The sequence below is a fragment of the Oncorhynchus nerka genome, linkage group LG28 (genome assembly GCF_034236695.1).
Source record: "Oncorhynchus nerka isolate Pitt River linkage group LG28, Oner_Uvic_2.0, whole genome shotgun sequence".
In the NCBI taxonomy this organism is placed as follows: Eukaryota; Metazoa; Chordata; class Actinopteri; order Salmoniformes; family Salmonidae; genus Oncorhynchus; species Oncorhynchus nerka.
In genome coordinates this window covers 65,038,141-65,050,951 of record NC_088423.1, presented here as the reverse complement: position 1 = coordinate 65,050,951, position 12,811 = coordinate 65,038,141, and positions in this window count along the sequence as shown.

The window sequence follows — 12,811 nt, the reverse complement described above, 5'->3', positions numbered from 1 at the left end:
GTTTGATGATTATGATGATTGGTGTGACCAGCCTGCTGTGACACGCGCACACACACACACACACACACACACACACACACACACACACACACACACACACACACACACACACACACACACAAGGATATGTGCCACCGAGTGGTCCATATTCGGTGCCACGATTATTGCTTTAATCTAGGGTCTTTCTGAGATGCCTGGATGGTGCAGCAGACTGATCCCCTGGCTGAATCCTAAAACGGCTCTCCCAGCTGCCTAGCTGCCAATAATGCATTGCTTGTTCACTGAATTCTTCCCATTAGCACTTCACCCAAAGCTAGTATAGAGTGCTAGAGTCAGAGAGAATTGTGAGAAGAGGACATGAGAACTAGAGAAAGGGTTGGCTGTGGGAAATGATGACTCTATTTTATCAGGCTGTGGGCGATGTTTCCACTAGTTTTAACAGTAGCGCTCAATTCATTTTGAATAAAGAGTCAAAAGTCCAAGGTTATGCTGGAAGGTCCATTTCAGTTCTGATGGCCTCATTGTTTCAATGGGCAGCATTGGTGCTGTCCCTTGAGAACGTGTTTGTGTCAGGAGACTAACATTCTCTTTCCCTAACCAGAACCCATTTAAATGCACTTAGGGGCTCATATTATAATTTACAGCAGGCCTTGCACGCACACTTGTACTTGCACACACATACTGTAGGTCAGGGGTATTCAACTCTTACCCTATAAGGTTCGGAGCCTGCTGGTTTTCTGTTCTACCAGATAATTAAATCACTAAATCAGTCCCTGATTAGAACAATCAAAATAAGCAGTGGACCTGGCTTCGAGGTCCAGATTTGAGTTTGAAGGCTCTAGGCCACACTGTGGTTTGTGAGCGTGCTCAAACTGTAAACTGCCCCATGCTCAAACTATACACTAAAAACATGTACTAGATGAACCAGGACAAATATTTATATTTGAAAGCACACGAATGCTAATATGTTTATCCAATCAAGGGGGATTGTCAAACTGTGCTGTTGATTACCTCATTGTAAAACGTCTGTACATGGAACAGAAAGTCCCTGGTCTTATTTGACAGTAGAGAAATATCAATAGATGAGTGGCCTTAGCTGAATAACAAAAAGGGCAGCTTGAGGCGAGCCACGGATTCCCCAAGATGGATCACGGTCTTCAGCATTCCCGAGCCCCCAGCAGCGTCGCTAGAGATCCACACCATCAAAACCAGCCATTATGTACGGCTGACCTCGAATGAGGCCTATTGATTGTTTCATCAACACCCATCATGGGCCAGAGGAGGACAGAATGTATTGTTCATGTGTTATGAGCATTGACCTCTGCATTTACCCAAGTGTTTATTCTGCAAGGCCTCCCAAGTCACAATCCCTATCAGCAATTGGTTCATTTTCGCAAATGAAACCAAACAGTAAATTCTATATTAATTCTCTATTTCCGTAAGTGAGTAATGATTCTATTAGAGGCTCCTCTGGTTGCATCTCTGTTTCCTGATCAAAACATTCCTCTTCGTAAGACTACTTGTCATGCTTGGCCTATTAGAGCACATGTGGCTGAATGAGATGAAATGAGTTCAAATGCGTTTAATGAGACATAGCTGATGATGTAGGTCTTAGCTCTTTCCAACATAAAGCCATCAAAAGTGGCGAAGGAGCCATATGAGGAGCCTGCTTGTGTCAGGCAATCATCCGCAGATGTGCAGTCTCTTACCTTTAGCCAAGGATCATGTTTAGTAATTCATGACCGTACTGCATGGCTGGCTGTTGGCGCTACAGTATGAGGGGGAACGGTGCTTCGGTGTGACATGGAGGCTGCTTCCTGTCTTATTCATTTAAAATATATGAAGTTAATGTGACGCAGACAATCCAGTCGTGCAGCTTCATGCAACACGGCTGCATTCTCAATCCTGCTGTTCGTGCATTTTACAGAAGATAAGACCCTTTAATGTTTTTCGTTTTACCTGAGTTGACCTACATTTTAATTCCCTTGATTGTGGTATTTTGGGGGGAATTTGTTCCACCTCGAGGCATTTCCAGATTTGTTTTTTTATTCATCATCATCATCATCATCATCATCATCATCATCACTATCCTGTAAGTTGCATTTGAAGGTTTTTTCATTGGCTTAGAATACAAATATGGACATGGACTTCCGTTTGTAGGCTCAGCCAGAGGTTCTAGTAGGACGACCATTACACTAATATTGCACCGACCATGTCCTCCAATCCCAAGACCCTATAATACTCCCGGACAGTGATAAGATTATGACACCGACTGACCTTGGGACAACTCAGTGCTGACCATTAGCCAGCTTAGTAGAAAAATAAATGACATTCTCTGTTCTCCTGTGCAAATCTGCACATCTTAATCATTCCTATTAAAACGGCCATGGAATTTAAAAAAAAGACAGCTTTATGGTTAAGAAAATCCATTATATATCAAATACAATTCAAATAAGTATTGTCCACTGTATCCAGTGTGTGTCATAAAAATGAACAAGTAGTAGCCTTGGATCTCTCTCTTGAATAGGCTTGTATATCTTACTGGTTGTTTGGCGTTATATATTCTATCCCTGACCTCACCAAATTCAATTTCTTTACTTTATATTGGACAACACAATTCCCAGACAGAATCTGTCTCTCTAAGATTTCATTGCAGTATGTTAGATTTGAGGACGAGTGAGTGAGAGAGAAGGAGAGAGAGAGCGAGAGAGAAGAAAAAAATGTATCAGCTTGTGTATGTCTCCACAACACAAGATTTTTGTGTACAGCTTTAAGGATTAGAGAGCTAATAATTTCGAGTGTCACACATCACACCCCGACTGTTGATACACTGTCAGCGGAAGGTGTCCTGTTCTCTTTGTTATGCAGAATTGAACAACACCATTGCTTGTTTTTAAATTGAGAGTACTCCTCTTGAGTCGGGGGAGGGCCTCAAAAAATGGCCAAGGACTCCAGCCATTCTAGTCATAGACTGTTCTCTCTGCTACCGCACGGCAAGCGGTACTGGAGCGCCAAGTCTAGGTCAAAAATGCTTCTTAACAGCTTCTACCCCCCAAGTCACGAGACTCTTGAACAGTTAATCAAATGGCTACCCGGACTATCTGCATTGTCCCCACCCCCCATTTTTACGTTGCTGCTTCTCTCTGTTTATTATCCATGCATAGTCGCTTTACCTCTACCTACATGTACATATAACCTCAACTACCTTGACTAACCGGTGCCCCCGCACATTGACTCTGTACCCGGAACCCCTATGTGTATATCCTCGCTACTGTTATTTTATTGTTGCTCCTTAATTATTTGTTATATTTCCATTTTTACTTTATTTTTTCTTAAGACTGCATTGTTGGTTAAGGGCTTGTACGTCAGCATTTCACGGTAAGTTCTACACCTGATGTATTCGGCGCATGTGACAAATAACATTTGATTTGATTTGTTGAACTCAACACACATTCACACACAAAACTGCGAAGGCATTTCATCACCAGTAGGCAACAACGTACACTTTCTCAAATCCGTTGAGCTCCGTTGAGAAAGAGGGACCGGTGGATATCAGTCGAGAGGAGAGATTGATGCATACCTTCAAGATACAGTAACTGTCATGATTCATTGGCATGTTTACAACTGAAGCATTTTCACAGCACTATTCCGGTGATGGTTTCCATGCATTTACTGTACGTGGATGCACAGTCTGGATTTGGCCGAGATTAGACTAAACGATGAGGTCCATTCCTTGTCAAAGCAAATATTTTGAAAGGGAGATAGTCATCTCCCTGAGATGCAATAATGTCAATGGACTCCAGAGAATTAGCTGTATTTGCATATAAAAATACCAGTGAAGTCGACAGCGAAAGCTCTTTCAACGTGAAAGAATGGAGACTCATTATTCGAACGAGGCCTTGTTATGAAACATCGGCCATTTTGAAATAGCGAAGTAAGGGAGTAAAAAATGTGTCATTTTCATTTTTATGAAATAAACTCTCCCTTTCGGCTTCCTTGTTTCTCCTGTTCCCTTGAATATGCCACAGGCTCCAGGAAAAAGATAACCCACTAAAGCCCCTTTGATTAGGTGGAAATGAACAGGTGACAGTTTTAATGCACAGGAAGCAGTGGACTCGGCATAATGAAAGGTTTAGGTAGCGGGCAGTGTGGGGAAAGGCACCCTTTCTCCCGGTGCACTCAGCAGGCCTCTTCACAGGCAGTCAATTACCTTGGTTAAGGCGTGGGGAGAGGCTCTGCCAGCACCCCGCTGTGCATCCCCTAATCACAGCAAACTCCTGGAAGAAGGGGAACAAAAGCACGTTGACATAGCGACAGACTGAGGGGAGCGGAGGGAGAAAATAGTCCAGTCTCTCAGACGTTTTAGACATGAGTCACGAAGACACTCTAAATAACGTTGATCAAGTAGATACGGAAGTTATTTCATCATGACTGGGTAGGAGGAACACTGGTATAGAATATTCAATGTGTATGTGCTCTGACATCATGATCATGAGTGTAAATATGGTATTCAAACAATTGCAGAGAGCGGGTTTCTGTAGCACTTTCAGAAGTGTGGTTGATAATGTGTTATCTGGAAGCCACTATCTGCAATTGATGGAATACAACACCAAGACTCAATGTTTTCCAAAGCCTTCATAATACAACAGTGTTTTTGAACTCTCTGTCTGGTTCAATATATTCAATACAGACATACAAGTGTGTCTTTCATGTAAAACCTTGAATTCATGTTATTCATTCTCTTTAACGTGTTTGACATTCAATTTGTCCTACTGAAATCGGTATGTTGGGGTTTGCAGTCACAATCAAAACCTTGTCTAGAAAAAAGGCCTTTCACATTGCAGCACAGTTTTAAAGAAATATTGACAACAGAAGTACAAACCATCACCACTGCTTTTCTCTTTATAGCGTTATATGGTATTTTCAAACATTATGTCGCACACCAGTTTCTGAAATTGCAACTTTAGTGGCTTTTAGTGGATCTCTTTTCAGAGAAGTAAGGCAAGATTTTTTTCGAATGTCTTTATGTTCTCCTTCTCCTCTGTTTTCTGAGCAAGGGAACACATCCTGATATTTATTGTCAGTTGGAGAGTCTGATTACTACCATTTGTTCTCAGCACGGGGAAACAAAAACAGCAGGCTCCTCGCCGCTGCATTATACAAGGAGTTGTCACTCTGTTTAGCAGACTGTCTTTTCTTCCCTCTTCCTTTATCCCTCTCTCTTTCACACTATCCCACTTTTAACTATTTGTCTCTGTCTCTGCACTCTTTTAACCCATCCATCTATGTCTCTCTTTATCTCCCGGTTCTCGTCAATCTCCTTACATACCCACACGTTCTTCTGTGGAAACTAACACTCTCTCCCAGCTCTTTCTCCCTCAAACTATAGTTCTCTGCAAGTTCAAAGTATCCACATGACTAACTGTATTCAAAGAGTTTTGCCCACACTTCAATTGTGTTTAACATCTAGTTGTTGTTGTTCTAAGCGTGTACTAAGCTTATGATTTGTGTAGAGAGCACTGTGTTGTGCCACTCTAAGTTGGACTTTGAAGACTCCGGAGTCAACCGTACTTCTTTGACAGGCTTCATTGAGATTATATTCAGCGATCCAATTTGTGAAAATGATTTGCTGTAGTACTTCACGTGATTCTTATATAACCTGACCCGCTGTGTCCTCTGCTTTCATTATTAGATCACACCTTACTGAGATAGTCTAACACTGTTGTGATAATTATGTGAAATAAGACACCCAAATACACATTTCTCGGGTGACATTGTTGTCCATGTCCTGTCTACTTTTCAGGTGAAACGAGATCTGAGATGAAACTGCTGAGGAGATGTAAGGGCTTGAATTACGTTCTCACAGATAAGGTCATCACGAGTTGAATAGAATGATCAAACTGCACTTTTAAGATGCTATTATGATGACTAACTTATTCGAGCTGAAGGTAGAATACCTGTACGCATAGAATGACGGGCATTTTAGGTTTGCCCCTTTGTGCTAGTGTAATTGATCAGTGATTTTGATGATAAGTATTGAGGATTGGAACCTCTCAATGCTGTAAAATCCCATGTAACCACACTAATGGTGTGTACCATTCCACAAGGTTATTTTCCAAAACCGCCTGAATCGGCATAAATAACCCACCGCCTCTGGCAAACAATACATCATGGCTAGCCCTCAATTTAGGATGTGTCCAATTGTATATCTTCAGTTACTGTGTCAATATAGGAAAAAAGATATCCTGTGAATGTCCATGACAAGTCGTGGGAGAAGGAGGCGTATGAGAGAGCAGTAATAGGTTTAACATGTAATAAGCAATGAATGCAAATAGCTTTCCATGCATTTCCATGCATTACATCTCAATCTACACATCACAGCACATGACTCTTTGACTCGTATGACTCCATAGCCCCCAGTTAGAGTGCAAAATAAATACAGGCGCCAAAGACGCAACTATTTACAACACCGTACAAAGCTGACCCTCCTCTGCACTGTTTACTTGAAATATCATTGTTTGTGGACCCTCCCAGTCTTGGTGAAATAAAAAGGAGTCTCTTTCAGGCCTTATGATCTTCCCGCTGAAGAATCATTGCCTTTTCATGTGTTTCCACTTGGGATAATGTGTTAGATCTTCAAAGCCTGGCCCTCATCTGCAGCTCAATACCTAGTCTTGCAACTTCCTCTGAGGCAAAAGTATAATATTATCATCACAAAACCACACCACGGCCTCTCGGTGCCCCACGGTTTATTTGCATTTATATTGATGGCGGCAGGGCCCTGTATAGCTTAACTTGGCACAAAGTAGGATTCTAAAAACAGATAGGGGCATCGGAGTAGGGAGAAGACTAAATGTAAACTCAAAGAAAGAAGCTTCTCACTGTCAACTGCGTTTATTTTCAGCAAACTTAACATGTGTAAATATGAACAGAAATGGAATAATGTGTCCCTGAACAAAGGGGGGTCAAAATCAAAAGTAACAGTCAGTATCTGGTGTGGCCACCAGCTGCATTAAGTACTGCAGTGCATCTCCTCCTCATGGACTGCACCAGATTTGCCAGTTCTTGCTGTGAGATGTGACCCCACTCTTCCACCAATGCACCTGCAAGGGGGAATCGCCCTAGCCCTCACCCTCCGATCCAACAGGTCCCAGATATGGTCAATGGGATTGAGATCCGGGCTCTTCGCTGGCCATGGCAGAACACTGACATTCCTGTCTTGCAGGAAATCACGCACAGAACGAGCAGTATGGCTGGTGGCATTGTCATGCTGGAGGGTCATGTCAGGATGAGTCTGCAGTAAGGGAACAACATGAGGGAGGAGGATGTCTTCCCTGTAACGCACAGCGTTGAGATTGCCTGCAATGACAAGAAGCTCAGTCCGATGATGCTGTGACACACCGCCAGAGACCATGACGGACCCTCCACCTCCAAATCGATCCCCCTCCAGAGTATAGGCCTCGGTGTAACGCTCATTCCTTCGACGATAAACGCAAATCCAACCATCACCCCTGTTGAGAGAAAACCGCGACTCGTCAGCGGAGAGCAATTTTTGCCAGTCCTGTCTGGTCCAGCGACAGTGGGTTTGTGCCCATAGGCAACGTTTTTACCGGTGATGTCTGGTGAGGACCTGCCTTACAACAGGCCTACAAGCCCTCAGTCCAGCCTCTCTCAGCCTATTGCGGACAGTCTGAGCGCTGATGGAGGGATTTTGCGTTCCTGGTGTCATTCGGACAGTTGTTGTTGCCATCCTGCACCTGTCCAACAGGTGTGATGTTCAGATGTACCGATCCTTTGCAGGTGTTGTTACATGTGGTCTGGCACTGCGAGGACGATCAGCTGTCCGTCCTGTCTCCCTGTAGTGCTGTAGCGCCCTGGCCACATCTGTAGTGCTCATGCCTCCTTGCAGCATGCCTAAGGCACGTTCACGCAGATGAGCAGGGACCCTGGCCATCTTTCTTTTGGTATTTTTCAGAGTCAGTAGTAAGGCCTCTTTAGTGTCCTAGGTTTTCATAACTGTGCCTACCGTCTGTAAGCTGTTAGATAGTCTAAATGATCGAGCTACAGGTGCATGTTCATTAATTGTTTATGGTTCATTGAACAAGCATGAGAAACAGTGTTTAAACCCTTTACAATGAATATCTGTGAAGTTATTTGGATTTTCATGAATTATCTTTTAAAGACAGGGTCCTGAAAAATGGGATGTTTCTTTTTTTGTTGAGTTTATGTATATTATGATTAGTTATTAGCTCTCAAATACTGGGAATGGCTATCAATGCAAATAAATATATAAAGTCAATAATTACTGTGCTCCTGAGCAATGTTATCCACCTATTAGTTTCAGAAAAGAAAAAAGAAAAACCATAAAACTGTTTTCATCCTCTTAAAGGATCCGCCCCTTTTTTTCAAATGTTTGCCGAAAATGACATACCCAAATCTAACTGTCTGTAGCTCAGGACCTGAAACAAGGACATGCATATTCTTGATACCATTTGAAAGGAAACACTTTGAAGTTTGTATAATTGTTAATGTAATGTAGGAGAATATAACACATTAGATCTGGTAAAAGATAATACAAAGACATTTTCTTTTTTTCTTTTTTTTGTACCATCATCTTTGAAATGCAAGAGAAAGGCCATAATGTATTATTCCAGCCCAGGCGCTATTTAGATTTTGGCCACTAGATTGCAGCAGTTTATGTTAAATTCTTTAGACTGATCCAATGCACCATTGCATTCCTGTTCAAAAATTTGTATGAAATGTGCCTAATTGGTTTATTAATCTTAATTGTTCATTTGTTTTCCCTTTTATGTTGTTCCCTCTGAAAAAACTAGGACCAAACAGACAGGTGGAAGCGTTGCAGCTTCAGCTATGTAAATTCAGCTATGCAAATTGTGCCTCTGAGAATAAGTCAAACAAGAAGAGATACTTCACTAAATTACTTCCTTTGCCAAAATAATGAAATCATAGACAAATTACAATACCAAACATGCAGCAAGAGACAATAGATGATATTGTGTTGATTGTTTGAGTTCAATAAGATTGGACAAACAGAGATACAGGTGAGAGTGTGCCAAGTTTGATCTTGATTAGCCATTGTTTCGATACGATTAACTGGGATCCCCTACTGTTATGAGAGTTCCCTGACTCTCAGTTACACAGAAATTCATCTAACATAGTATATTGCTGAACAATAGTACATAATCACAATCATACACACTATATACACAAAAGTATGTGGACAGCCCTTCAAATGAGTGGTTTCTGCTATTTCAGCTACACCCGTTGCTGACATGTGTATAAAATTGAGCACACAGCCATGCACTCTCCATAGACAAACATTGGCAGTAGAATAGCCTTACTAAAGAGCTCAGTGACTTTCAATGTGGCACCGACATAGGATGCCACCTTTCCAACAAGTCAGTTTGTCAAAGTTATTCCCTACTAGAACTGCCCCGGTCAACTGTAAGTGCTGTTATTGTGAAGTGGAAACATCTAGGAGCAACAACGGCTCAGCCACAAAGTGGTAGGCCACACAAGCACACAGAAAGGGACTGCTGAGTGCTGAAGCGCGTGGTGTGTAAAAATCCTCTGTCCTCGGTTGCAACACTCACTACTGCGTTCCAAACTGCGTCTTTTATTTTTATTTTTTTATTTTTTTATTTCACCTTTATTTAACCAGCTACGCTAGTTGAGAACAAGTTATCATTTACAACTGCGACCTGGCCAAGATAAAGCATAGCAGTGTGAACAGACAACAACACAGAGTTACACATGGAGTAAACAATAAACAAGTCAATAACACAGTAGATAAAAAGAAAAAAAAGAGTCTATATACATTGTGTGCAAAAGGCATGAGGAGGTAAGCAAGGTCAGCACAAGAACTGTTAGTCGGGAGCCTCATAAAATGGGTTTCCATGGCCGAACAGTCACACATACGCCTAAGATCACCACGCACAATGCCATGCGTTGGCCGGAGTGGTGTAAAGCTAGCGGCCATTGGACTCTGGAGCAGTGGAAACGCGTTCTCTGGTTTGATGAATCACACTTCACCATATGGCAGTCCGACGGATAAATCTGGGTTTGGCGGATGCCAGGAGAACGCAAACGGCCCAAATGCATAGTGCCAACTGTAAAGTTTGGTGGATGAGGAATAATGGTCTGGGGCTGTTTTTCTTGGTTTGGGCTAGGTCCCTTAGTTCCAGTAGAGGGAAATCTTAACGCTACAGCATAGAGTGACATTCTAGACAATTCTGTGCTTCAAACTTTGTTGCAACAGTTTGGGGGAAGGCCCTTTCCTGTTTCAGCATGCCATTGCCCCAGTGCACAAAGCTAGGTCCATACAGAAATTGATTGTCGAGATCGGTGTGGAAGAACTTTACTGGACTGCACAGAGCCCTGACCACAACCCCATTGAACACCTTTGGCATCAATTGGAAAGCTGACTGCGAGCCAGGCCTAATTGCCCAACATCAGTGTCTGACCTCTCTAATGCTCTTGCGGCTGAATGGAAGCAAGTCCCCGCAGCAATGTTCCAACATCTGGTGGAAAGCCTTCCTAGAAGAGTGGAGGCTGTTATAGCAGCAAAGTGGGACCAACTCCATATTAATACCCATGATTTTGGAATGAGATATTGGAGCAGGTGTCCACATACTATTGGTCATGTAATGTAGGTTAGTGTGTGACATACTGTGCACTAGATTACATTCTATATAGAGACTAGTCAAACAAACAAATACATGTAGACTTTCTGCCAAAAGAGCTAAACCTTATCTGAACATTTCTACATTCATTAATCACACCAAAGCACAGAAAGTAGTATAAAATGGCAGCATTTATTGCCAAATATACTGCATTTAATTTCAGGCCTCATTACTTGATAGAGGCTACGGAGCCAAACCAGCGGTGCACCGTAGCTATTTGTATAGCTGTGACAGTGGGGTGGAGGTGACTACCATGACACAGATTGATTGGCATATTTTCAATACACATGAGAGACAAAGGGGATGGGGAAATCATCTTACATTTATATTGACTCTTTCTTCAGAGGAAACCTTTCTCACTGAAATCATTCACAGCTTTCCTACATTCATCAACAGAAATGGCCCTACCGACCGCCATGCAGTTCTACCTTTGAGACAGATCATAAAATAATTAGGCTGCATAATCCCCCATTACCAAAAAATGGAGGCTAGCAAATTTGCAGTGTAGCGTGACACCAGAAAGTATTCAGAGCAGTGTGTTGTGGGAACAGTAGAAGGGGGAAAAGAGAGACGATGAAGAAGTGATGAAGAAAACCTCTGCATGGTTCATATTCATTTGTCTGAGTAGTTCTGGCATTTTGCTCGGTGCCCAAAGCTTTTAGGGTCTCACAACCTGCTTTAAAAACAGAACTAGACTTTTCAGTCTCCGCCCGTCCTCTCCTCTCCTCCTTACTAGGCGTCGTTGAATGAAGATGCCATTGCCAGGTCATCATTACGTTACCATCATTAGCAGGTTAAACACAAGCACAATTATGATTCTGGAGTCAGTCTTGCCACGAGCATTACTGATGGACTCTGTGAAATAATGAATTTGTCAAATGGGATAAAAAACAACATTTAAAAATCGATTAAAAAATCATTCCAAAGATGATAACAGAAACATGCCGGTTTCTCTGTGACATTGCTCATATCCAACTGTCTACACAGCTCTATGGATGTGGGACTGTCGTGTTTAAGCTCTCAGTGACAGCTCACGGCACCTACAGTAGGAGGCCCCCTCATCATTAGGGAGACATGTAGAAAAGGTACAAGCCCTACCAGTCTCTTTTCTGGCAGTTGTATGTCCACCCATATACGCACTTTGACCTCAGTAAGTGGAGACCAGATCCAATCAACGCCTCGTCCTGGGGTAAATCCGGATCTGACTGGGTAAGCCAGTTCTGTTTAGGAAATGTAAAGCTCTGGAATGTGGCCATGTATTCACTCGTTCATGCAATGCTTTAAGTAAAGCATTATGTCCTGTACTCTTGCCTAGTTAAATAAAGGTTAAATAAAATAATAAAACACTGAACGTACAAAATATTAGGAACACCCTTTCCATGACATAGACTGACCAGGTGAAACCAGGTGAAAGCTGTGGTCCATTATTGATGTCACTTGTTAAATCCACTTTAAATCAGTGTAGATGAAGGGTAGGAGACTAGGGTAGGAGATTTTTAAGCCTTGAGGCAATTGAGACATGGATCGTGTATGTATGCCATTCAGAGGGTGAATGAGCAAGACAAAAGATTTAAGTGCCTTTGAATGGGGTGTGTTAGTAGTTGTCAGGTGCACCGGTTTCTGTGTGTCAAGTATTGCAACGCTGCTGGGTTTTTCACGCTCAACAGCTTCCTGTGTGTATCAACAATAGTCCATCACCCAAAGGACATCCAGTCAACTTGACACAACTGTGGGAAACATTGGAGTCAACATGGGCCAGCATCCCTGTTGAACAATTTCGACACCTTGTAGAGCCCATGCCCCGCCGAATTGAGGCTGTTCTGAGGGCAGCAGGGGAGGGGGGGTGGTGCAAGTCAATATTTGGAAAGTGTTCCTAATGTTTTATACACTCAGCGTATAAAGTATTAGTTAGTGAGGTTTAGCTGGGATAACTGGATCGCAAGATCTCTTCTGTGACCCATTTAGAATGATCCCATATCATATCCACAATACTGTATACTGTATGTGATGGGTAATGGAACAGAACTCAATCGTTGGATATTGATGTGAAGCCAGTCCCGTCTGTAAACTATTTTGTATGAAATCCAACTGCGTTAGTTTGAGGATAT